General features: G+C 39.2%; 1 protein-coding gene across 2 annotated transcripts in view; it reads right to left on the bottom strand.

The window, feature by feature from the left end:
- Positions 1-21499, bottom strand: part of LOC128865034 (ets DNA-binding protein pokkuri) — a 91171-nt gene extending 69672 nt beyond the window's left edge. Inside the window, exon 1 of one of the 2 annotated variants that reach the window (XM_054104913.1) lies at positions 18651-21499. The gene's annotated coding sequence lies outside the window, so the exon portion shown is untranslated. The remainder of the gene's footprint in view (positions 1-18650) is intronic. The other variant, XM_054104912.1, reaches the window with a different exon arrangement.
- Between the last annotated feature and the right edge of the window lie 2627 nt (positions 21500-24126).

Below are 24126 nucleotides of genomic sequence, written 5' to 3'. Positions count from 1 at the left end.
AAAAAAAAAACAGGCAGCCCGGTATGTATTGCATACATACTAACTGGGTGTTGAGCTATTTGACATATGACCGCCAGGTTCGAAACGCCATAGACCGATTACTGCAGTTACTACAATATAAATAAAATAAATAAATAATTGGCGCGTACACTTCTGTTGGGTGTTTGGTCGAGCTCTTCCTTCTATTTGTTTTGGGATTTATTTTGATGCTTCCCACAAATGGAGGGATCTACAGTTTTAAGCTGACTGCAAACGGTAAATGGTTCTTTATGAAGAGCTTTTCATGGCAGAAAAGAACTCGGAGATTTGCCACTGCCTGCCGAGTGTTGATCCGTATTAGAAAAAGTTTTTTATAAAATTCAGTTGCTGTAAAGAAGAGAAATCTATTCAAATAATGTGATTCACACTTATGGAGAGCCGCTTCCTCGAAAACTTTTAGAGTCGGAATTTCAAGAAAATCTCAGAAAAAGTTTTGGAGGTATTTGTCTCTAACCAAAGTAGTCTACTTAGAAAAATTCTAAACAAAGAAAACTTTAAACGTTAAACGAGTTTGACGGGCTGTCATTGTTATTGTCGACAAAATGTGTTGGGATGGTTTAAGTAGGGACAGCTGTAGTGAGCTCGTTTTGCCTATAACCGCAGAGAGCACCTATAGCCGCTGACAGACCTTTTAATCTAATATAACCAACCTGACCGGCCTCGGTAGTCTAGCATAAGAGCACTAGCCTGCCATACCAGAGGTTGTGGGTTCGAATCCCACGTAAAGCACGGTCCTCGCACTTTTCCAAATATACCTACTCTCCCTGTTTCTTAAAAAAAAATCCTCCAATTCAATTTCCCCAAAAACGTATCCTTTCCATCCTTACTCTCGCAAAATAATCAGCGCATTATTTGCATTGTGGCTGCTAAACCAAGCAAAAACAAAAACAAAAAACACACAGTTACACATTGCATCAGTGGCGCTAGCAAGAGGAAGCGGACAACCGCGGTAAAAGCGCAGACACACACAAATTTAGCGAAGTCCTCAGTCATCTGTACGATCCTTCTGGCAGAAAAATGTGAAACACAGATGGCACTTCAAGCAGTAAGAAGGCGTTGTTCCTAAGCAAACACAGGTGGGCATTCCCACTACTTTGAATTGATAGCAGCAGGCTAATCAGCTACCCTGTTAGAAATTAAAATAGATTACCGAAACCAACGCAAGACTGAATCTTGTCGAGGCCCTATGCTCCCGAGAGAAGTGAACAAGGAAAAAATAAATAAAAAACCAACCTGACCTATATTTTATATACCAGACTCAATGGAAACTCATGAAAATTCAACTTCGATTTCTGATTCAAGCTGGGCTCAGGCCTCTAGCCTGAAGCCATTTAAAGTTAACGCTGCTTCCGCTAACCAAGCCAACAAAATATGAATCTATATGTAAGCAAAAACAAAAAAACAAAACAAAAAAAAAAACATATTAAAATACTTAAATGCAAACACGCGCTGACGTAGTTTGAAAATTAAAAACAAAAAAATTGTATTCCGGTCTTAATTTTTTTGGTTTTTGTATTCCCATTACACAAAGCTTTCCTAATTACTTTTTAGTACACATTTTATTATGATTGGAGTGTTTGTAAAATCTATGCAATGCCCTAATAGCAGGAAAAGTCTTTGTAGTTGTTATAGACGCATTCGATTTTGTTGGCCCAATGAATTTGGCTTATGAGCTAATTTCAAATTTCGATCGCTTGATTTCAATTTAGTGCAAATGCCGCACGATACTCAGGTGTTATGCGCGCAAATGTGCATGCGAGCGTGTGTATGTGTGTGTTTTCATATAAGTATGTGTGCATTTATGTGTGTATGTATGCATGTTTTATGCGTCCAAGTAAATTTGCTTATAAATGTGTTAGCTCGTACCTTTTGCACGCCTAACTGTTTGCTTTTTGTATTTCGAAAATACTTTCGTGCTGACCAGGAACTCTACGGCTTTGGGTACAACAGGTAGTTGGCTTGTGCCAACCCGCGACTCCTGTTAAGTACGCAAACTTTTGTAACTATTTTCGTTGTTGTATTTGCATTTGTTTCTAACAATACTTTTCTGAAACTTTTGCCGCTTATTTTATTTGCCTTGCTGTTGTTGTTGTTCCTGCTGAGTTTAGCTGCTGTTACTGCAGCTATTTGCAGTCGTTACGAAATCCATACATCAGCCAGCAAGCGAACACTTCCTTTGATTTTTAAGCCATTTTTTTCGGTTTTTTCTGTTTTTGTTGCTGTTTCTCAACTACCAACTACGAGCACTCGTACTCGCCACGATCAGACGGCTACGACTCAAAGAAAGAGGTTACGCCGTTAACTCCTACCCTAAAACGTAATGCATGGTATTGGCAACAATAATAATAACAATAGCAACAACAACAACAACAAAGACAGCCAAGCAACAGTTGAAACTATAGCGACTAGCAGCAACAGTCAGCAGTCAGTAAGTCAGTCAGCCTTTACTTGCACTGGTTCGCTAAAAGAGTGCGGAGGTAGCGTGTAAAAGTTAGTGTTCGAAAAAAGTAGGCACAAAAACCAAAAAAAAATTAAAAAATAATAAAAAGCAACAACACCAGCACCAGCCCAGCTCCAGCTGAATGCAGTTCAATAAGTTAGTCAGTCGAGCTTATGAAATTACCTAATTGTGTATGTTATGCTGCCATGAAGGAAAATATGTGCCATACCGCACCATACAAAGCGCAGCGAGAGGCAAAGGAAAGCAAAGCAAGCATATCTTATGTGTGTAGCTGGCCGCCCCACAGCCCCACAGCCCGACAGCCGCACAGCTACAAAGGCCCAGAGTAATGGTGAGTGGTGCGGTTGTAATGTGTGCGGCTGTAGCTCAGCTGTGAGCCAGTCTCGTCAGCCAACGTTAGATAATAACACAATACGTAAGACAGCGTCAACTGCTGCAGCAGCAGCAAACAATAACATCGCCGATAGTACACGGCAACAAAAAAAGCAACAACACTACTGAATGTGTGCATAATTCAGCTAACCAACTAACTCAGTTTGAGGCGTCTGCGACTGCGACAGCGACAGCGACGCCGACTGTGACTGCGCAGCACCGACAGACAACGACTGACTTCCTATATTTTGAAACACGTTACGTTCGTAACATAATTCACAACAACAGGTTACTGGGTGCACTTTGTAGTGTTGCTTTGTTAGCTCACAATTTTCGTTTTTTTTTGTGTGCTTTTTTTGTCTTTTTATTGGTTTGGTTTGTTACTTGCTTGCTAATGTTATTGCTGTTGTTACTGGTATTGCTTTTACCATTTCATCGTCGGCTTTCTTAGCCGACCAAACAGACCAGCTGTAGTTGACTGACGATCGTCTTACTCCATGCATACCTTTTCTTTGATTGCTCGATTACAGCATGTTGTTGTAATTGGTGGTGGTGTTTGTTCGGTGGTTATGGTGGTGGCGGCTGAAGTATTGCTACATTTTATACAGGTTACACCACAGCAAACATTACATGTGCAACCGGCTTGCGTGCGACCAAAGAAATGGGTGGCGTACGGGAAGCGAGAGGCAGCCACCAAGTGACAAACGGGACGACGAACAGCGTCTGGTAAGCAAGTGAGCGGGCAATGGGCCGAAAACTAAACGTAGACATACAACAGGTTGGTCGATAGAGTAGGCAGACAGTCGAATAAGCACACAGGGAAATAGGCGGACAGACGATTGAATAGTCAGTCGCCGTGCCAGCAACCGAAGCTAAGCAGTCAGCACGTCAACCTTCTGCAGTCAGCTAGCCAAACAACGAGCCGGCAAGGTAACTTTGCTGTTAGGCACATTAATCCTCTAACGTTTAAAAAATTAAGGTGTTGGCGCAATGCAAGCTTGCTTTGCTTCGAGAACTGTCAAAGATGAATAGAAATGTACTGCAATACATGAAAAATGGTCAAATAGCAGGTCTGCTTCACAGGCATGCAGCGCTTTCAAGTTTCGAATAGTGCAATGTTGTTGCTGTAGCAGCATAGAAGTGTGAGACTTGCCTTTCGGCTCACCCATTAAAATACTACCCCAGTTCCGTTTCCCTCCCACCGCGGGCAACCATTAAGTATCACTTCACAGGAGGGTGAGCGGCCTATTGCCAATTCATGAAGATTTGGGAACGAATACTTTTTGACATTACAATTTCACGCACTTCGTTTTTCCTATTACTCTGACAGCTTTCAAAGCTACCATTAGGCCGTAAAATCATTTAAAGAAAAGCAAAGCGAGCAAAGTTAGTAAAGCACACGACAGTTGGTTCTTCTTAAACCTAAGACCCCTCTCCCTTTGCACCCAACCTGTCGAAACACACGTTTCCTGGGCCTACCGTTAGATGAGTCGGTTCTACAATACCGAGCAACCGGATTTATATCCAACTTTCATGGGAAATGTTCATGTTGTTACAACAACTGCAAGAGTATTAAGCTAAGCGCCGTAGATCTCACTTGCCCTTCCGGGTGATGAGATCATCACACAGCCGTTAAACGCAAATCCCTCGATCAATCTCTGCTCCTGGCCGTTTTTGACACAGTTTTGCTTGGGTTGCAAAACCATTTCTACGGTCGTAGCGCTGAAAAAATCTGTTTGCATACTAAAAAACATGCCAAAGTTTGATTGAATTGCCTTCTCATTCAGGGATTAGTTTTAGTTTATCGCTGTTCAAGAAGTATAAGGAACATGAACTGAGTTATGGATTTCAAGGAAAGTCTGACCATGTCAGAAGTTAAGCGCCTTTATTGATTCTTGAGCAAGAGTTTAAATGTAGAGGTACCAAAATTATAAATTTGCTACCCATAAAAGTCATCAAAGTTCATTAACAGACTATATGATCTCAAAATGTGTTTTTAGTCGTAGAGGCTTGAAATCATAATCTCAGACCGCGATGAATAGGCAAAGGAAGGACCTTGGGTCTGTCCCAGAAGTATCGAATGGTTCACCACCGGTTCGAAAACAAATACTGGAGTCGGTGCGGGCATCTTTGATGCAAATACGAAAATCTCCGAACCAATGGGCAAATGACCTAGCATCTTTCAGGCTTAAATTGAAGCCATTTCAATCAGTGCGAGAATAAGTCATATGAGAGCCAACTAGAGTGCTTACATGGCTATATACTCGTATAGGATCAAAACTAGTGTACGAATGCCTTAACCAACTGAGTGCAGCAAATAAAGTTGTACTCTACTGGGTTCCGGGTCACTGATGATCTCGCTAGGGCAGATGTTCAGGGTCCAGAACCATACAGTGGTATCTATTGGGCAGAGGCTAAATGAAGGGTAAATAGATGGGGATATCAAGAGAATTACCCATGGGGAAGTCACACAAGAACTCCGTCAAGCCAAAAGGCTAATAAGACCTTTTACCTACAGTAAAGAATTGCATTGCGTAAAATAGATATCAGGATACCAGTGAGTTTCCTGACAGGTAACTATTACTTAAATTACCATCTCTCAAAAATTCAGATTGGGATTAAAAGTTGGGAGGCAGCTAATTTTTCATTGCAAAGAAAAAAATTAAAAAATGTCTAAAATGACGTGAGCTCAACAACTGATTAAGTCAAATTCAAGGAAACTCGAATCAAGAAAACGGTGAAATTTGTACTTTTTTCAAAAGTCCGCCATTTTGTTATTTTTCAAAAAAAATTCCCATTGTAGCACTTGCCAGAATGACAAGCCTACAGAATAAGAATCAGTTTAAGTTTTTCGTTTCAGATGCCCTGAAGAGCTAAAATCCTGTTGACAAGCCACCTATCTCTTTTTAAGACGCTTACTTTGGTGCCACAATACTACAAAAATATGTGTGAAAACAAAAAGAACAAAAATTGTTTTTGTATAGTATTTGATGCCAAAATTTCTAAAAAAAAAATTTCTTAAAAATATCTATAAAAAATGAGTATTTGACCTGACTCTTCGACCAGAAACAACGGCAGCTAGAGGGTTAAAATAGTCTCCCCCAAATGTTTGCACGCTGTTGTTGTTGCTGCTTTTTCGTTACTTTAGTATACCTATTATTATTGATATTGTTGTTGTATACTATTTGTGGATTTTCTTTTACATGTCTTTAATTTTTTCTTCAATTCACCCGGTTATGCGAATTTCGATTGATCGCGCGAGCGATCTATCAATTGTTGTTTTTCGTTGCTGTTGTTATTGTTGTTGTGTGCTGTGCTGTCCTAAGCTGCGCTTTTTGGGTCAACACTGCAACAACAACAAACAACAAACAACCAGCCAAGCAACTAGCCAAACAGCCAACAAGCAAACGATCGCCACTAAGACGACGTACGATCGGGTGGTTGGTTGGTTGGTTGCTGTTTCTATGCTTTACTCTGCCTTGCTTTGGCTCTCCGACTTGGTCCGAAACGGAATTGATTAATTCGATTGGTGAAATATTGTAACAGTGATGTAAAAGTAGAAGAAATAAAATAACAAAAGCAACAAAAATGGGTCAGTTAGGTGCCGCATAGAGCTGTGTGCACACATACATAGACACTACTACATGTTTACGTATGTATGTATATGTATGTGTATGAGGAAGCGGAGCTTGAAGTTATGTAGGCATTTTGTATGTGCGAATGTAGATAGTCACATGTACAGGTGGAATTTGTTGGTTGTGTTGGGGTGCCCATAATGAAAAGAAATTTACTTCTTGGGGGATTTACTGCAAAATAAAAAATTATAGTAATATAACTGCATGAGATCTTTTCGGTTGGGTTTCAAGGAAATATTTTTTGTTTTGCTTATGCAATACTTTTCGCATTAAATAACTCTTTAAATATGTTAGTATTTTTTAGACTGTCAAGTCTCTTTTCATGTAATAATACCACGAATTTCGTTAGTCATAATAAATCGCTTATAATTCTCAGTCGATTTATCAAATTCACAATTCAGTTCATAGAAATTCTGTAGAATGCCATTGCGATTTGTGTAACCCTTTTCTATCAGGGTTGATTCTGGAGAAGTAGGAGTTTAACCTGCTATGGTACAGTATCCAGACCATAATAGATCCAGCTGAAGCTCTTCGTGGGTGGTGGTTATACTCCGAGAGATATCTCCCTACTCGCCTGGGAGGTAACTAAGACTCTAGCCATTGTCTGTAGAGGTGATTCATTTGGCATTTTACTTGGCTCCATGATTGAGCGTGGAAGCCTCGTTGCGAAGGTGTTGCTGAGGACACATCAGAGTGCATCGCATAGATGTACTAATAGAAGTATTTTGATAGCTCCGGAGCTTTATCCAGTACTCATTACTAGTGCTAGATGACCAGATGGGCGCAGCATAATTTACAATAGTACCGACTGGAAAATTGCTTTAAATGTCGCCAGCAATATTTTTTTGCCTTTGCTCCAAGTGCTGCTGGCTAGCGATTTGAGGACCTTCTTGCGGTTTAGGGTCTTAGTAGCAAATACGGAGGTGAGCTGTCGGAGGTGACACGTAAAATGTTAGGGTTGTTAGCGGTCGGTATTAGTGTGACCTCGACTTTCACGTTCGACTGCAGTTTGACCTCCTTCGTCCAGGTGCTAAAGAGGGTCGCCGTGGGTTTAATATGGAAAAGCTGGAGATTCCTCGCAGTCCAAAAGCGAAAAAGGCTGGCGAGATACACATTCTTTGGAACACAAGTCATCGGTGTCATTGCTGGATGCCATTGTCGAACAAACGTCAACATAGGAGATCAGTGAAACTCCCTCTGTCGGTTAGGGTAGCTTCGAGATATAAAAGTTGAAAAGTTGAATGGTTATCACACTACTGTGCACCTTGCTTATCCCCCTCTTTTTTTGATAAGCCCCCGCCCGATTCAACGCCCGCTGTCGACCTGAGATTTTATGGCGGTGAGTGAAAGGCTGTTGTTGTAGCAGTATACTTTCCCTGTCAGTGTTATGCAGATCACCGGTCGTCTTCGTCTAGCTCACTTAACGGTAAATATAGCTGGCATATAATGAGTTATCGATATTTGATTTTGGGTTCACTTGAGTTTGCTTACCGAGCGCTGAAGTTGTAAAATTTATTATTTTGCCTTGAGTGCTAGCTCTCACTGCCAGATAGCAGTTAATCTACAGCCTGGTAGGCTATTAAAGGCTAAAAATAACCCAGACAGCTTTTCGGTTCATTGTCGAACAAAATTGTAAAGTTAATAGGATGAAATAAACGGCCGCTGTAGTCGAATGGATTTGTGCGTGAATACCATTCAACAGAGCCCGGGTGCGAAAACCACTTGCGTAATCTCCATATAGAGATGTATTATCTTCAGACAAGCGTCTGTTGGCTAATCTGTTACTCTGCATAAAAAATATTCTTCAAGACAAAGCGGCTTGAAAGGGTGATTGCCTTATAACTGTAGATTCCTCCTGAATAGCTAACAGAGACTGGCGGCCTAAATGGAAAAGAAGGGTAATATAATTAGAGGAGAGTGTCAGTTAACACCTATTCGTCTGCCAAGATATTTATCGAGCTCAGATAATTTTACGCAGGCATCAAGTTAGCTTCATAAGCCTGATATGGGAGTTGGAATTATGAAGCTAGGCTAATTCATGAAGGGGGCCCGTATACCAATTACATATATATAGGACAGTCTTGAGACTCGGTGTTTTGGCAGTAGAAGTCTAACTATTATTGAGACGTGTACGTTGACAATTTGCCATTTTTTAAGCCACTTGGGAGATACAGACGAAGACGAAGACTAAAAATCGTCATTTGCAGAAAAAACTCATACAGAATAGAATAAAATATAGCTTGGTCCGACTTCAGAAAACTGTAATATTAAAACCACGAATTTGCTACGAGGTTAGTGACGTATTTTTTCTTTTTATTTCTGTTTTCATAACCAACAGATAAGGTAATTTAATATAAACACTATGGAAAAAAGTTATTAAAAGGAATCAATAATAAAGTTTACTTTCAATTTTATTTTGATAATATTGAAGTGACCAACATATTCCAAAAATATAAATAATAACAGTCATTTAACAGCCATAAAGTCGTGTGTGTGTGCGAGTCTGCTGATATGAGCAACTGGGCAAAATCTATTTTAGATTTATACGAGAAGTCGTACTTATACAATATATATGTACATATGTATGCATGTATTTACATAAGTGCATATATTTTTAAATATGCAATCACGTAAGTTAAAATAATCAGCAGCGACGCAGTCGAAGTTAAGTCAACGATCACTCAAAGAGCTCAACTCCAGCGGGAAACGCAATAATCGACGTTATGTTATACTACTCCCGTAAACAAATACGCATACACATACATAAGTGCTAAGTAAATTCGTAGGGATGTATGTATGTATGTATGTATATACGAGCACAAACTCATTTAAGTAAGTGAGCAAGTCTGCATCTCCTTCACATACATATGTACGTACGTATGTATGCAGGCACATTACGCGACTGATGTGTTGCTATTGTACGATTGTTGTAAGTGGAGCACATCCATAGCAAGTCAAGTGAAACATCACTAAACTAGTTTCATTTCCGTATATGGCGGCGGGCTGTGGTTTGCTTTCTTACCGCTGCCAATTGCATTCATCGTCGTCAGCACTGCAAGCACACCTGTCCCCACCAAACAGGCATAGGTGGACAGCGAGTACGAGTACTCGTATAAGCGTGCAGCTGTATCGATAAGACGGGAGGCGGTAGTTGGCGTTAAAGTTGAAAAAACCGAAGCTTATTATGGGATAAAGCAAAGCAAAGCTAAATCAATCCAGTCAGTCAGCAAGCTTCTTTGTAGAAAATAGTAAGTATAACTTACATACATATTTCTACATGCGTCACCGCCAAATGATCGTACGCCCCTACGCCATCTCACTCTCTGTTAGCTTACGCGCTCTCCCGCTCATTGAAGATTGTGCAGTTTTCTTACGGAGCGCCAAATTTGTGGTTGCAATAAAGGGGCTCATTGTGACCATAGGCAGTCACTTTATTGTGTATACAAATTTCATACTCATTTTCCAACACATACACACACACACATTCCGCGCATTCCTCGAAATGCAGCGCGTTCGCTTGTGCGGCATCTTTGCTCACTCGAGTGTTCTCCTCCGCTTTGCTCTTAAACCATACTCGCGCTGCTCTACGAGTATGCTTTGCATTCAGTGATCGTTCCACACTCACCATAGCGTAATCTTTTACAAGTGTAATGCGGCGCGAGAGAACTGTCATCGTCGTGTACCCACAAATTACTTCGTATGTTTGTATATATGGCTTTTAATGTTTCTTTACACGTACACACACACACACACATATGCTTTGTTGTTTCGCCTCTTCGCGTTGCCTTCTGTTTTCTTCTGTTTTGCCATTGTCGTTGTGACCGGTGCTATGGCTTTCTTTCGTCGCGCCCGTGTCCACCTTCAACAGCGTCGAGCTCATTGGTTCACTTCCTACTTTATTCGTTTACCCCTTATTTTACTCACTGCTGAGATTGAGATTCGGTTGCGGTCGTTAGGTTGGCGTTACGTCGCATTCGCATGGATGCATGACTGGGATACAGTGGGTGTGTTTGTGGCTCTTAACGTGCTGGACAGTATTTAATGTATGTAGAACTGAAATGGGCGAGTAATCAACAGTAGTACAGTAAGGCTTCTTACATGTCTGAGTAGCAATATCGACTGGTAACGTACAACCGACTGCCATGAGAACGTAGATATGAGGTATAACCTTTTTGTTACGTGGGTATTTAGTTTAGCCCTTTAGCTCGGATGGGACTTGTAATCGCACAAAACCATGCTGTGCTAGCTACCATTTCTCAAATTTATTGAACTTCTAGATACTCCATCCGCAGCCCAACATATTTCACTTTACGGTTTCATAAGCCATAATAAAAAGATCAGGCGCAACTCGCACATAAGTGTGTACATATGTGTGTATGTCATTGCTTAAAATTTGTCAAAGATTTCATTTAAATTGCACACTGTATTAGTGCTCAATTTAAGACAATCAGGGAATGGTAGCATCTGTGTGTCTAGACATACATACATATTAAGTAAATATGTACATATGTATGTATGTATATGAATTCTAGTTCCTATGAAACATCGAATCTCATACCGCAGCCAAACATATATTTGGCCCCTTGCACGACCGATAGGCCAACTGAGTTTCCTATCATCTGATCACTTGGCAAACTGACCGACCGACCGATCAGCGGGCGAGTGTCGTTGCATGTCGCTGTCGACACCGCGCGCATGCGGCAAGTCCATATTGAAACTTTATGTTAAGTATTTCTAAAAGTGTGCAAGTAAGTTACGCGGAGTAACTTTTGAACTGGAAATTATACTTAGTAGTTTCTAGCGGTGACCGCAGCGCATGACGACAGCCAGTACTTTTCGCCACATCAACTACAAACATTTGCGCAAAGTTTTCGGTCGTATTTCGTTATTGTCGTCGTCGTCGTCGTAGAAGTCACCGTTGTGCTCTGCTCATTCGTTTGCTCTTATTGCTGTTGCTCTTACATTGTCGTTGCTTTTGTTGTTGCTGTATTTGTGGAGCAATGCGGAAGTGAATTTAATTTATTGTATTTGCCTTGCCTCGCTTCTGTTTCTGTTTCTGTTTCTTTAGTATTGCTTTTCTTTGCTGCTTGGCTTTAGTTGTGGGCAGTGGTGGCACAGACGGCCAGAATCAAAACCAGGAAAGAAAAAAATTAGCAACAGCAAATCTAGCGGACGCCTGCTACACATACATACGTACATATATATGAATGTATTTGTAATTGAAACGACAACCCCGCAGTGACGCTCTCCTCTGCTCCTGGCACGTTTTAATGGTGCGCCATGCCGGCGTTAGCGTTGGCGTCCTCGGTGGGCGGAAGGGTTGCAGGCGGCACACACAGCAATTTCTAGCTTCTACAAGCATATGTACGCTTACATACAAACATATTTATACATCTTGTAGTTGGCAGCTGGCGGCCAGCGGCTGGTGGATGGCTGGCAACCCACAAGTGCGGCAGTGTAGGAGGCGAAGAGCACACGATCAGGTGCTGGCAGACCTGCTGCCACACAAATCCAAGCATACTCGTGTGTACAAATCTAAGTACAAACATACATACATACATACATACTAGAAGCATTTGTGTGCTTGTGAAAATCAACTATGCAATCACACGCGGATTTCGCGGAAGCAGCAGGCACTGCAGCAAGTAATTCGTTATTTTGATTGCTTTTTCAATATTTTTGCAGGAATATGTAATTTCTTTTGATTTTTTGCGTTGCTCCATTAGCGATAAGACTGAACCACAGTGCAGTTGCCCGCGCATACATAAGGAAATACTCAAATGTACGTACACATACACACGAACACACATACACATCCTCATACTTCGAGCACAGTGGCGCACTTGTTTTATTTATTTTTTATTGTTATTGTTTTTTTTTTTGTTTTCTTTAATTGCCAGAGAATGGCAATTTGCAATTCAGCACTTTATGTCCGCAATTATTGATCGCAATTCAAGTGATCGGCGCTTGCTGTGCCTGCGCTGCTTTTCCTACTTGTGCCATTTTTTATTATAAGCACTGCCATCGACAGGTGTGGCGTACATGCAAATCAGGGAGGAAATTAGTCAATGCTTATGCTTGTACTTTTTTGGTAATTATTATTTTTCTGTTTTTTTTTTGCGATGAAACTGATAAAATTCTAATCAATATGAAAGTGGCATATCTGCGACATTTTGCATGTGTGTATGTGTATATATTAATACTAGCAGATATGTAGGCCTTTGAGATAATGACTTGATAAGAAACTTTAAACAGTGACGTAATTGTTAGTGGCTAAGCGCAAATGTGCTTTACGATATGCGTCTGCGCTTATAGTACAAATATTTTGGTATTTCATAAGGCCGTTGAATATTTCAATGTGAACCAGAGGTAATATGTAACGAAATATTTATAAAAACCATATTTACAGCTAATTAGTCTGGAGAAAAATAAATCCATGATTTGCTCGGTAGCTGGCTGTTGTGATCGATATCCCGTAAGGTATGGATCAAACAATTTAAAGTTTATGCTCGTTGTCAAGGCGGCATTTCACACTAACAAAAATCGTTTGCTGTTTTTTGTTTGTTCTATTCAGTTGTGAGTTACAGGGTGTTAACAATGGAGTCATCTAAGAGAAAATTCAGCACATTTCAAAGTTTTTCCTTGATAAAGGCGAATCAGCGAAAATGTAAGCTAGGCCGCTGAAATTGAGAATGGTGTTTATGGTGCCGATGCTGTAACAGTTAATTACGTGCAATTTTGGTTTCTTCGATTCCGTTCAGGCGTTTTTGATGTTGAAGAAAATGTCGATAAAATCATAGAAATAATCGAAGTAAAGTAAATTTTTAATAGATTCGAAGGCGCTTGGGACGTAGTGATCGCAGAATTTGGAATAATCCATAACACATGTCTACGTTTTTGTTTTTTGTTTTTAGTTTGTGTTTGTTGTTTTTATTTGTTTTTTAAGTTATTATTATTATTTTTTTGATATTTTGTTTTTGTTTTTTGTTATATGATCCTATTTGATACGGGCCTACATACAAAAAATTCGATTTTTTCTTTCTTAATGTAAATATAAAGGGTTTTCTAATAAGGAGTAAAGGATCAATAAGTAAGGGATCAATGATTTCGTTGCTTGTGTGGCACGTAGTGCCGTCTTAATGAAAATAAACGTTGTCCAGATCAATACCATCCAATTCCAGCCATAAAAAATCGTTAATCATCTCTCGATAGCGCAATCCATTCACCGTACATAACCGTTGCTCCAGCTTCATTTTTGAAAAAGTAAGGTCTAATGACTCCGCCGGACCATAAACCGCACCAAACAGTCACACATTGAGGATAAAGAGGATTTTCAAGAATAACTCTGGGATTTTCTGAGCCCCTGATCCGACAATTCTGCTTGTTGACGAAGCCACCGAGGTGGAAATGGGCCTCATCACTCAAGATGATTTTTCGATGGAATTCCGAGCACCATATCCGACAATTTAGCTAGTTGACGATGCCACCGAGGTGATGACTTTTCGATGGAATTCCGGATCATTTTCATGCATTTCAACGACCCAATGAGCAAAGACACGACGTTGTTGATGATCGGCCGGCTTGAGTTCTTGTGTTACTTTGGCTTTATAAGCCTTAAGACCCAAATCTTTATGCAAAATACGGTGTAATGACGTTTGTGGAATGCCTAATTCCAAAGAACGACGAGGAATGGACAAACCTGGGTTTTCTACAGCACTTTCGGCTACAACAGCAAAATTTTCGGCTATTCTTGAGCGACGTGCACGGGTTTTTTTCTTCACTTCACTAACTTGTCCCAACAGCTCGAATTTTTTCCCCAACTTCTGTATTGCGGTCCGACAAGGTGCTTCACGATGACCCAAAAATGTTCGAGTTTTACGAACCATCTTTGCCAAATGTTTACCATTTTTATAGTGGATTTTAATAATTTCAATGCGTTGTTTAAGCGTGTATCGTTCCATTTTTATTTATAGCGTAGTTTCTACTTGTCAAATATCAAAAAATTACAGCTTCAGTAGTGACATCTATCGAAATAGCGGGCTAATCAAAATAACACCTGTTATTGGGAAACCCTTTATTTAAGAGTGCACACAGAAAATTTAATATCGTTCCGGTGAATATTTTCGAAGTTACACGCAAATTTGGAAAGGCTTTTCAGAGTGCTTCAAAGTACAAGGCCAAATTTTAAACCCGTTTTTCTAAAAATGGTGTTTTCAAAGTCGGTGACCAACATTACTCGAAAACGGCCAAACCGATTAGTCGCAAATTTTAACACGAGCTTCTTAAATATATTTCTTAGTAATTAATCGAATATTTTTATTTTTTTTTATAAACAATTTAAGGCCGAAATTTATGTCAAAAATCGATTTTTTGTTATTTTGAGAAACCGCAATTTTGTCAAAAAAAATTATTTTGCTTATTCCTTCGATTAATTACTAGATTTAACATTACTTTGACAAAATCTGTTTGGTTTTTCAATTTCAGAGAATCCAGTTCAGAGTTATAGTGGTCACTGCAAAGCTGTAGCTCCTTTCCAAATAAATATTTTTACTAATACTAAGTCTTAAAATACAGCTAAAAGATATAACATAAGATGTGTACAAAGTTGTACATCAATAAATTTCAAAGTTTTCTCAGAAAAAATTCTGGAAAATTCGCTTTTTTCCGGCCTTCTAACTGTATATAACCCCTTAATGTATTTTGGATGCTGAACACAATTCTGAGGTCCAAAAGGGCTTATCGCGTCTTCGTTTTGAGACAATTTGGGCGGGTAAAAACTTGATGTTGGGCGTTTTTATACCCTGTTTTTCTCCTTTCCTCAAAAACCCCGAAAGTACTAGAATAATGTAATTATAATAACCACTTAAGCAAGTTCACAAAAAAACAAACCATCAGCTTTCAATAAAATGGACTTAGGCCTTCAAGGAGGAGCCCTTATTAGGAGCTAAGCTCATAGATTTATAGATTATAATGTTAATATTAAGAAATATAAACTTAATCTTTTTGAAAAATTTAACTAAATGCATTAGTCTGAGAGTCTGAGTAGCGATGTCTTAATCTCCCTGTAGACTGAAATAAATAAATAAAATAAAAAGAGATACTCAGAGACTTTTGGGGTCGCTGATTACAAATCTGTTTTAAATTTTTCAAAATCGCCAAAAACTGAATCAAACTGTGTGTGACTATGCAATGCCATATTTTTCTAGCAATTTATTTTGCAGAAAAAACAAAAGCGGCAAGCATTATTGATTTGTTTAAAAACCCCAAAAACCTAAAAGACATGGCCAGCTTTACTTATGGTATAACTGTATTTCAATAGTTGAAAATAGGTAAATATAAGCCTCTTTTTTTCGCCAAGCGAATAGATGAACCAACTGGTATAAATGAAAATATATTGGCAAAGCTGCAATACAGCTGGCATGGTTTGGTTCTGGACAAACATAGCCTTTCATGAAGTGAACTCTCAACGTAGTACTGGAATTTGGAAGCGAAGGTTGCTTGTTATTATTGTTGTAGCTCTATGCTGCTGCGTTATACATCTTGTGACGGGAGTTCCACTTAAGAGTCTGTTCTTGATAGGAACTGGTTCACTTGTAGTGACGCTTAAACCGGTTCGGTGGATAGCCATACCAAATGGAGTTCATTAGTTATGTGTTTGGAAGTAGTACAACCACACAGTGCCTGTTTCTATTACGATCGGATATATATTCCGTATTTGCCGAGACCTAAGTCCAACTATGTGAAAACGAAGTACTTAGTTCGTTTTATCCAATGATTTCTAATAACCACCCTTTGAGATCCAACAACTTTCAAGACCTACCAGCTCCAGCAAAAAAGTGTTCTTAGCAAGCATTGAATCCTACATATATTGTATAAAAAAGCTCAAAACTGATGGTACAAGTGACGATATTGATAAATGATATACAGGGTTGCCAATATTGGACGGACCGCCAGATCGGAACCCTGTATCTTTTGACAGAGACGTCAGATCGCTTAATGACACACCGCGTTGGAAGCGCCAGTCCAAGCAGATTTTTACCATGGAACAGTACATGCCACGCGAGCGGTCCCAAATTGTTGAAATTTACATTCAATAAAAGAAGTCAGCTGTAAAACCTTAACGTGCGTATAAAAAATTAAATAATGTTAAAAGTGCGCCTTCTAAGAACACCATTAAACGTTTGTACGAAAGGTTTTCGACGGATGATGCTCTTTCTAATCCAAAGAGGCCAAATCAAAACCGACCAAGGCGTCGCCAAGGACATCCCAAAATCGCCGTTCTGAGCAGTTGGGCATTGCTCGGACCACTTTACAACGAATTATCTGCAGTGATTTGCATTTATTCCCGTATAAGATTCAAATGACGCAAAGATTATGGCCTGCGGGCAAGCCTCGTCGATTGGAATGGGCCCAAAGAGTCATCGAAATCCGTCAGGTCCGTCGAATAAGGGCAACCCTGTATACTCACATCTGGCCTTACATTAGCGTCTTGGAAATTGACCTCTTCTAAGACAATTGGGAAAACATGGCCGTCGTAAACATCCAGCGTACGAAGTACCTATTAGGATGATTTCACTCAAGCATCTTACGTATTACTGCAACCCTTACAGGTCACTGAAACGTAGGGAATAATGCAGCCAGACTCAACTTTCCTTTCCATCCCATCTGCAGAAGCTGTCAGGCTGAGGGGGCGAAAGAAAGTCTTTTCCACTTTTTAGGCGAATATCCAGGTCTAGCTAGAGCAAGACTTCGCTCTGCCGATAAGCCTTTCTTAGTGCAAAGTAATGAAATATCAGACACAGATATAAAAAATTTGCTGCTATACTTGGATCTCACGAAATGGATCTGACTAAAAAAAGCTGACATCACATGAGAACAGTGGTAGTAAAACGGCGCTAGTCGCTAATTAGGGTTATTTCAATAGTTGGCTCTACGTTAGCCGTACGACTCGTTCCCACCTCCTTCGGTTCTACGTAACCGGTAGAAGGTGATCTCTGACTAATAACTGCAGGGCCTCCAAAGCGCTCTGGTCAAAACTGAATCTTAAAACGACAAAATATCTGCTTGGATTCAACAGAATAACTACCAGCGTCCTCACAAGCGTTATAACGGGTCGCTACACTATTGGTAGCCTAGCCTGTAGAATGGGTGAGCCTCACAATAATTTCTACAGGAGCTGTGGAGTAGAAGAAGAAATAAAGTCGGTACAACACCTCGTCTGTGAATGTCCTGCACTTCAAAGAAGCCGTACCAAATATCTTTGTAGACCTGGGAAATTTGCAAAATGTCTCACCAGAGGGACTAGTTACCTTCTTAAAAAGATATAAGAGGTTTAAGCCACTTAGTTAGATGATGAAAATCTAATGCAGCTATCACAATGGGCCTTAGGGCCACCGAGTGTCTTGTTTTAGACAAGCAACCTGGCTAATCTAACCTAACCTACGTAATCGGAACGATCCGGATTTATATGCGGCCAAGGACTGCCACTTCAGCAGCATTTCCAGTATATGTATGGGGAGTGTTTATACTGCTACAACAACTACTTTTACTTACATATATCCGTCCAGGGACTGCCACTTCAGCGGTATTCTTCAAAAATTAGGAAAATTATCTATTTTTACGACTAGAACAACAACCCATTTCAGAATTTTTTATCTTATGTACATATAAACCGAGTACGAGGCACTATATTTCATACAGGCTTAAAAGGATCAAATATACTTATATCAAACGGAATATAAGTAATTATCTAAATGAGAAATATTAGAAATTAAACAAACTTTTAATTAAACTAATTGCCAAAAATGTGAATTGTGAATAAAAATGTGAATAAATTGTGTATTTATATTTTTTGGACTGTATTTAAATTTTTTGTGAACTGCATTTACATTTTTTGAGTATTTAAGTTTTTTGGGTACTTCATTTAAATTTTTTGAATATTTAAATTTTTTGTGTACTGCTTTAAAATTTTTTCAATATTTAAATTTTTTGTGGATATTTAAATTTTTTCAATATTTAAATTTTTTCAATATTTAAATTTTTTGTGTACAGCAAAAAAATTGCATGTTTTTGATATTTATAATTATTATTATTATTTTTATATATTCTACTGTGGCTTTTACAAGATCTGTGGCGTCGCTTACCTTATTCTCTAATATGTTTCTTCCGCTCCAATGCAACAAAATTGGTTTTGCAGCAATGCTATTTCCTCCACCACCAACACACGCTTGGTGTTTGGTGCTTGGTGAGTTGTTGACTTATTGGCGACCGCCTTCTGCTTTGCCAAATCCAAGATTCCAAAAGACCAAACCAAAGCACAACGAATGAAACGAAGCGTAACGCCACGTAACAACGCAAAGCGAAGCCAAACACAATGCGGAAGCGGATATGTCCAGATCCAGAACACTGCCTGCCGACGTTGTACAACACACAGGGCTGGCCTGACTGGCTAAATGGCTGACTGTTTTGCTTGCTTGCTTGCCTGCTACCCGCCTGCTTGACTGACTCTCTAGCAGGCTGGCCGACGCATTGGTTGTCTGTTGTTGTATTCTCGCTTGCTTAAAGCACTTATGCGATTGCGTTTCTTAGCTTTCCGCCTTTCGGTTTTCCGTCTGTTTGTTTGTTGTCTGGCAATTGGGGCTGACTGCCTTTCTCTTCTTCTCTCTTGCTCCCAGCCGTTTGTTGAACTATTGTTGTTTTTTTTTGTTTTTACTGCTTTTGATTTTATACTTTTTTTATTTGTTCTTATTTTGTGTTTGATATTTATTTATGTGCATGCATACATACGTATGTACATATGTATGTGTTTGCTCACACTCCGCTTATGTTGTGGCTGGTGTGAGTTGATTTGTTGCTGACGTTCGATTTGTGCTGTTGCTGTTTATTATTATTGTGATTACTGTTGTTCTTCTTGCAATTGTTGTTGCTCTACTGACTGCAGCAGTGGCCGCTGCTGTTCGCTGTGCTCTGCTACCGCTAGGCTAACTTCAGCGTTTTCTTTTTATTTATATCTCGTGTATGCGACTGTTTACTGATATGATTGCCACTTTTTGCTCTCTGCTTTTGTTGCTTTTTGTATTTTTTCTAAAGAATTGTTGTTGAGTTCCGTTGTTGGCGTCATTAAATGTTGCACTCATATACATTTTCACTGGCTCGTTTTTGAAGTGTTATTTCTCTGCGCCTTTTTTACTTGCTAATCCCAATTCTCAATGCTTTGACTTGATTTTTTGTTCAATACTCAAATTTCCACTCGTTTGAAAGAAGACTTTCTTCCTGTTGCGCTGTTGCACACAATGGTTTTATTGTAATTGTTTTTTACTACCACAGCACTTCCTTATTTGCGAGTTCTTTTCCCTTTATATTCGTTTGACATTCTACTTTTACTTGCTTTACGCTGCTGGCGCGGCAACAATGCAACCAACACACCAGCGTAGTTAAAAGCTCAGCGACACGAAATGCATGCAGCTGGTTGGGTAGGCCGCAACGCGTTACAAGGCGGGGGACGGTGTGTGCCTGTGTGAACTCAATAGTCGCTCCACACTTCCGCGCGTGTGCGCTGCTGCTGCTTTCTGTTTGAGAGTGTTGCAGTTGGGTCTTTATTTTTTCTTTCCTTTCTTTTCTATTTTGATCCTTTCATTTATTGCAACATTTCAGGTTTTGCACTTGTTCATTCCTTGGTGCGTTTTATACGTTATAAATAGTTTTTTTTTTTGTTGTTTTTTTTATTTTATTTCTTCGTCTTACTTTCTGTAGCCTTTTGCTTTTTATTCTTCTTACATTTGTTTATTTACTCTTCACTCACTAACGCACTTAGTATTATTACTATTACGGCCACTGTTCCGCCGCCCTCATTAACTACCTCAACTGTCTGTCCAACTGCTTGTGTCGCCTTGTAGCCAGTTGCTTCTCTGCACTTACGCCCGCTAAACCGTAGGTGTAATGGTATTTCCGTTTAGCGATATGAGAAGGCATTCAATTTTCATATTTAGCTTGTATTGTTTTTGTTGTTCTTACTCATACACATGGAAGAATTTACTTCCTTTCATGCCCTGCTAATCGCACACTTGTTTCCCACAAAAGTATTTTTTTGGCATGTCAATAAAAGCAATACAAATAAGCTTTACCAAGAAATTAACAAACCAAACGAAAGAGTCAAATATAAAAATGAGAAAAATTCCAAATTCACACGCGCGGTCGCAAATTTGCTATTTTTTCCTCTTATTACGGCTACGTGTTGTTATTTCCGATTTCTTCTGCTTCTACACTACTCAGCTGCCGTAAGTTGCTTACTTTATTTGATTCTGTTTGTATGTATGTATGTGCACACATTCAGATGTCGGTATGAGTGTCGTTACTTGGCTATTTCCTATCTGTCACAAAAACAATTCAAATATTTATCGACGAAATCATAAGCCGACGAGTGTGAATCACTTTTAAATTGTTGTTGTCCTTGTTCTTGCTGACTTGCGGTTTTATTTTTGCATTTTTGCTTACTTTTATAAAAGTTACTTTAAGTGTTGTTTTTGTTGTTTCTGTTCTCGTTGTTGTGTGTTGTTGGTCTCGAATGTTGTTTTTTGTCATTATTTCTCACACATTTACATTTACATCCGCATCCGCAACCGGTACTTTCGAGTTATTTATGTATTAGTTCTACTTTTATTCGCACTTTGCGTTATGCACTTTTTATACCAGCAAACGCGAAAATAATAGAAATGAAATTTAGCACAACCCTTATTTGTTAATAAATATTTGTTTATAAGTCATATAGTCATAATTATATTTCGTTTTTTGACTTCTATACATTTTGTTTCTTTAGTAGTTCTTCAACGCACTTGTATTAAATAATATAAAATAATAGAATAGAATTTATCTTAACCCGACGGCACACCGCACAACCAAACCGCACACAAGACAAATAACAAATAACAACAATAAATTTTCGTAAGTCGCGTATATTCAAAAGCAGTAGCGCAAACGAACAGCCGTGTACGAATAGGGTTGCCGGTTGACTTACTCGATGGCGATGGGCAAAATAGTATCAAAAGAGAGAGTTGCGAGATAAGTATTATATTTAGTATTCTTTTGGAGAGCGGCTGGTTAGCTTTTTGCACAGGAAGGTAGTGAATGCAAAAGCTAAGCTAAGAGAGAGAGAGAAAGAGAGAGAGCGCGAGAGAATCGTAAGAAAGTTGAAGCGGTCACAGCACACTGGCATCCAACAGGTTACCATAATGAGTTAAGGCCAATAAAGAAATACCCATTATTCATAACTTACATATTACGGTTTAGCTTTTTGCTACCAAACCTCAATTAAGACGCACATTATACCTAAAGAGCATTATTTATTATCAGTCGTTTTTTAATTTATTTATAAAAATATGAGGAATATAATATATATTGTAATATAAATATGTAAACTATTTATCTTGTTTATTATGCGCAGCATACTTTCGATTTGGAAGTTCGAGTAACATATAAATAGACAAAATAATATTATGCGAAAGAAAAAATGCTTTTGGGTTAGTTGGAAGGCACCTGGCGCCCTATAAGGAAACTGTAGAGGCATACTTAGGACGACTGTTCGTGTGGCACATCTTAAACGAACTCCGCAGTAGCTCATCATTATTAATTCTGGATTAAATCTGTAAAGGGAGTGTGGCTGTGGTAAAACTGTTATCATTTCTCTGTCTCTCTAAGCTCTACTATTAATCCTCATCTTAGTCGAAGGCCCTGGCAGCCAGTGTTTTAGATTTAAGTGCAGCAATTATTTATATTTTTTTCTCTTTAAATAAATAAATAAAAATACCTCATCTTGCATGTTTCTATTTATGTGTCCGGCTAATTCTATATTTATCACTAAGTTTATTTTAATTTTAATTGCAATTATACACGGCTATTTATACTCTTAATTCCTGTCCTCGCTGATGGGGCATAGCGCCTCTACAAAACGTTTCCAACGGTGACGATTCTTCGCGATGTCTTTGATTTTTTTGAACGATTTCTCTGCGTCCGCCACTTCCTTTGCTTTATTGAAGTCGGATGGGTATGCTTACAATTCACGCAAAACTCCTTGTTGTTGATTGTTCTGGGCCACCAAATCTGTAATAAACGTCTTTAACATTTTTTGACAAAAACTTGCATCTTATGTGTAAAAAAGTCTGTCATGAGCCAGGTCTCAGAGCCATACAAAAGAACCGATTTTATATTTGAGTTCAAAATACGCCGCTTTGTATGTATGGAAATTTATGTAGAATTCCATAGCTTGTTCTGCGATTCTGCTTTGTACATACCTGTATGTCGTCAGCTGCATCTCCGTCCGTAGAAATTACCCTTGTCAAGTAGGTGGAGTTGTTGGCGTCTTGAATGCTGGAATTCATAATGTTAAAGCTACTCCTTGGACTCGCGAAATTTACTTTAAGTGATTTAGTTTGTTCCACGTTAATCTTCAGCCCGACTTTCTTTGATTCTTCCACCAAAACGTCGAGCTTCTACTGCATGTTGGAGTGCTTTGTTGACAATAGCCAGATGTCATCGGCGTAATCTGGGTCTTCAAGGTGTGCGCTGAAGTTCCATTGTATGCCTCCGCGGCATCCGTTTACAGATCTTGAAAGCACGTCATGGAGCACGATTAGGAACTGCATAGGAGAAATCAAGCATCCTTGCCGAACACCATGTATAAGGTCAAAGGTGGACGGTAGACTTCCATGATGTTCAACACTGCATTTGAAGCTATCGCCTTGGAATTTAACTATCTGGTTGATTTTCGGCGCAATGCCTTGACGATATAGGCAGATGCATCCTCTATAAATGCTGCCGAAAGCGGTACTATAGTCAACGCCGCTTTCCATTCTGCAGTTATAAGTATAAATATTTAAATACAAGGCATATATCCTTTGTTAGGTAATTGTGAAAATTTCTCTTCCAATTTCTCAAAGGAGCGTCTTTTTTTCCATAAAGGGTGATCAATTTAGAGATATCGGTTTTAAATTGAAATAGAACAACGAAAATTCAAATTGACGGGCAATCTTTATTTTTTTTGTGTAGAACCATTCATGATATTCATTTTTTAAATATTATCTCTTTCAGATGTTGGCCGCAACTGCACCGTAATTCGGCCATATGTAAACACCAATTTTGAATGACTCGCTGGAGGACTTCGGTCGGTTTCTCGTGAATAACTTTAGTAATATTGACTTCCAATGCCTTAAAGTTGTTTACTCACAAAGCGCTTACACTTTGCATACCCCCACTAATAAAAGTCGAGAGATGTGATATCACACGATCTTGGTGGCCAGTTCACTGGTCAGACACGAGAGAAAAATTTTTCACCGAAATGACGACCCAATAAATCCATTATTTAACAGGTTGTATGGCATGTAGCGCCGTCCGCCGTCTTGTTGGAGCCAAATGTTGTGGAGATGACGGGCTTCAATTTCCAGCATCAAAAAGTCGTTTATTATGGCGCGATAGCGTCGGGAATTCACTGTTACATTGGCACCACCCTCGTCTTTGAAGAAATATGAGCCGATCTTTCCTCCAGCCCATCCACCGGTTATTTTCAATGGATATAATGGCTGTTCTTTAATATCCTCGGGATCGAATAATTTCTGCAAATAAAACGTA

Source organism: Anastrepha ludens, chromosome 5 (genome assembly GCF_028408465.1).
Source record: "Anastrepha ludens isolate Willacy chromosome 5, idAnaLude1.1, whole genome shotgun sequence".
Lineage (NCBI taxonomy): Eukaryota > Metazoa > Arthropoda > Insecta > Diptera > Tephritidae > Anastrepha > Anastrepha ludens.
This window is presented reverse-complemented; position numbering and strand designations above follow the sequence as displayed.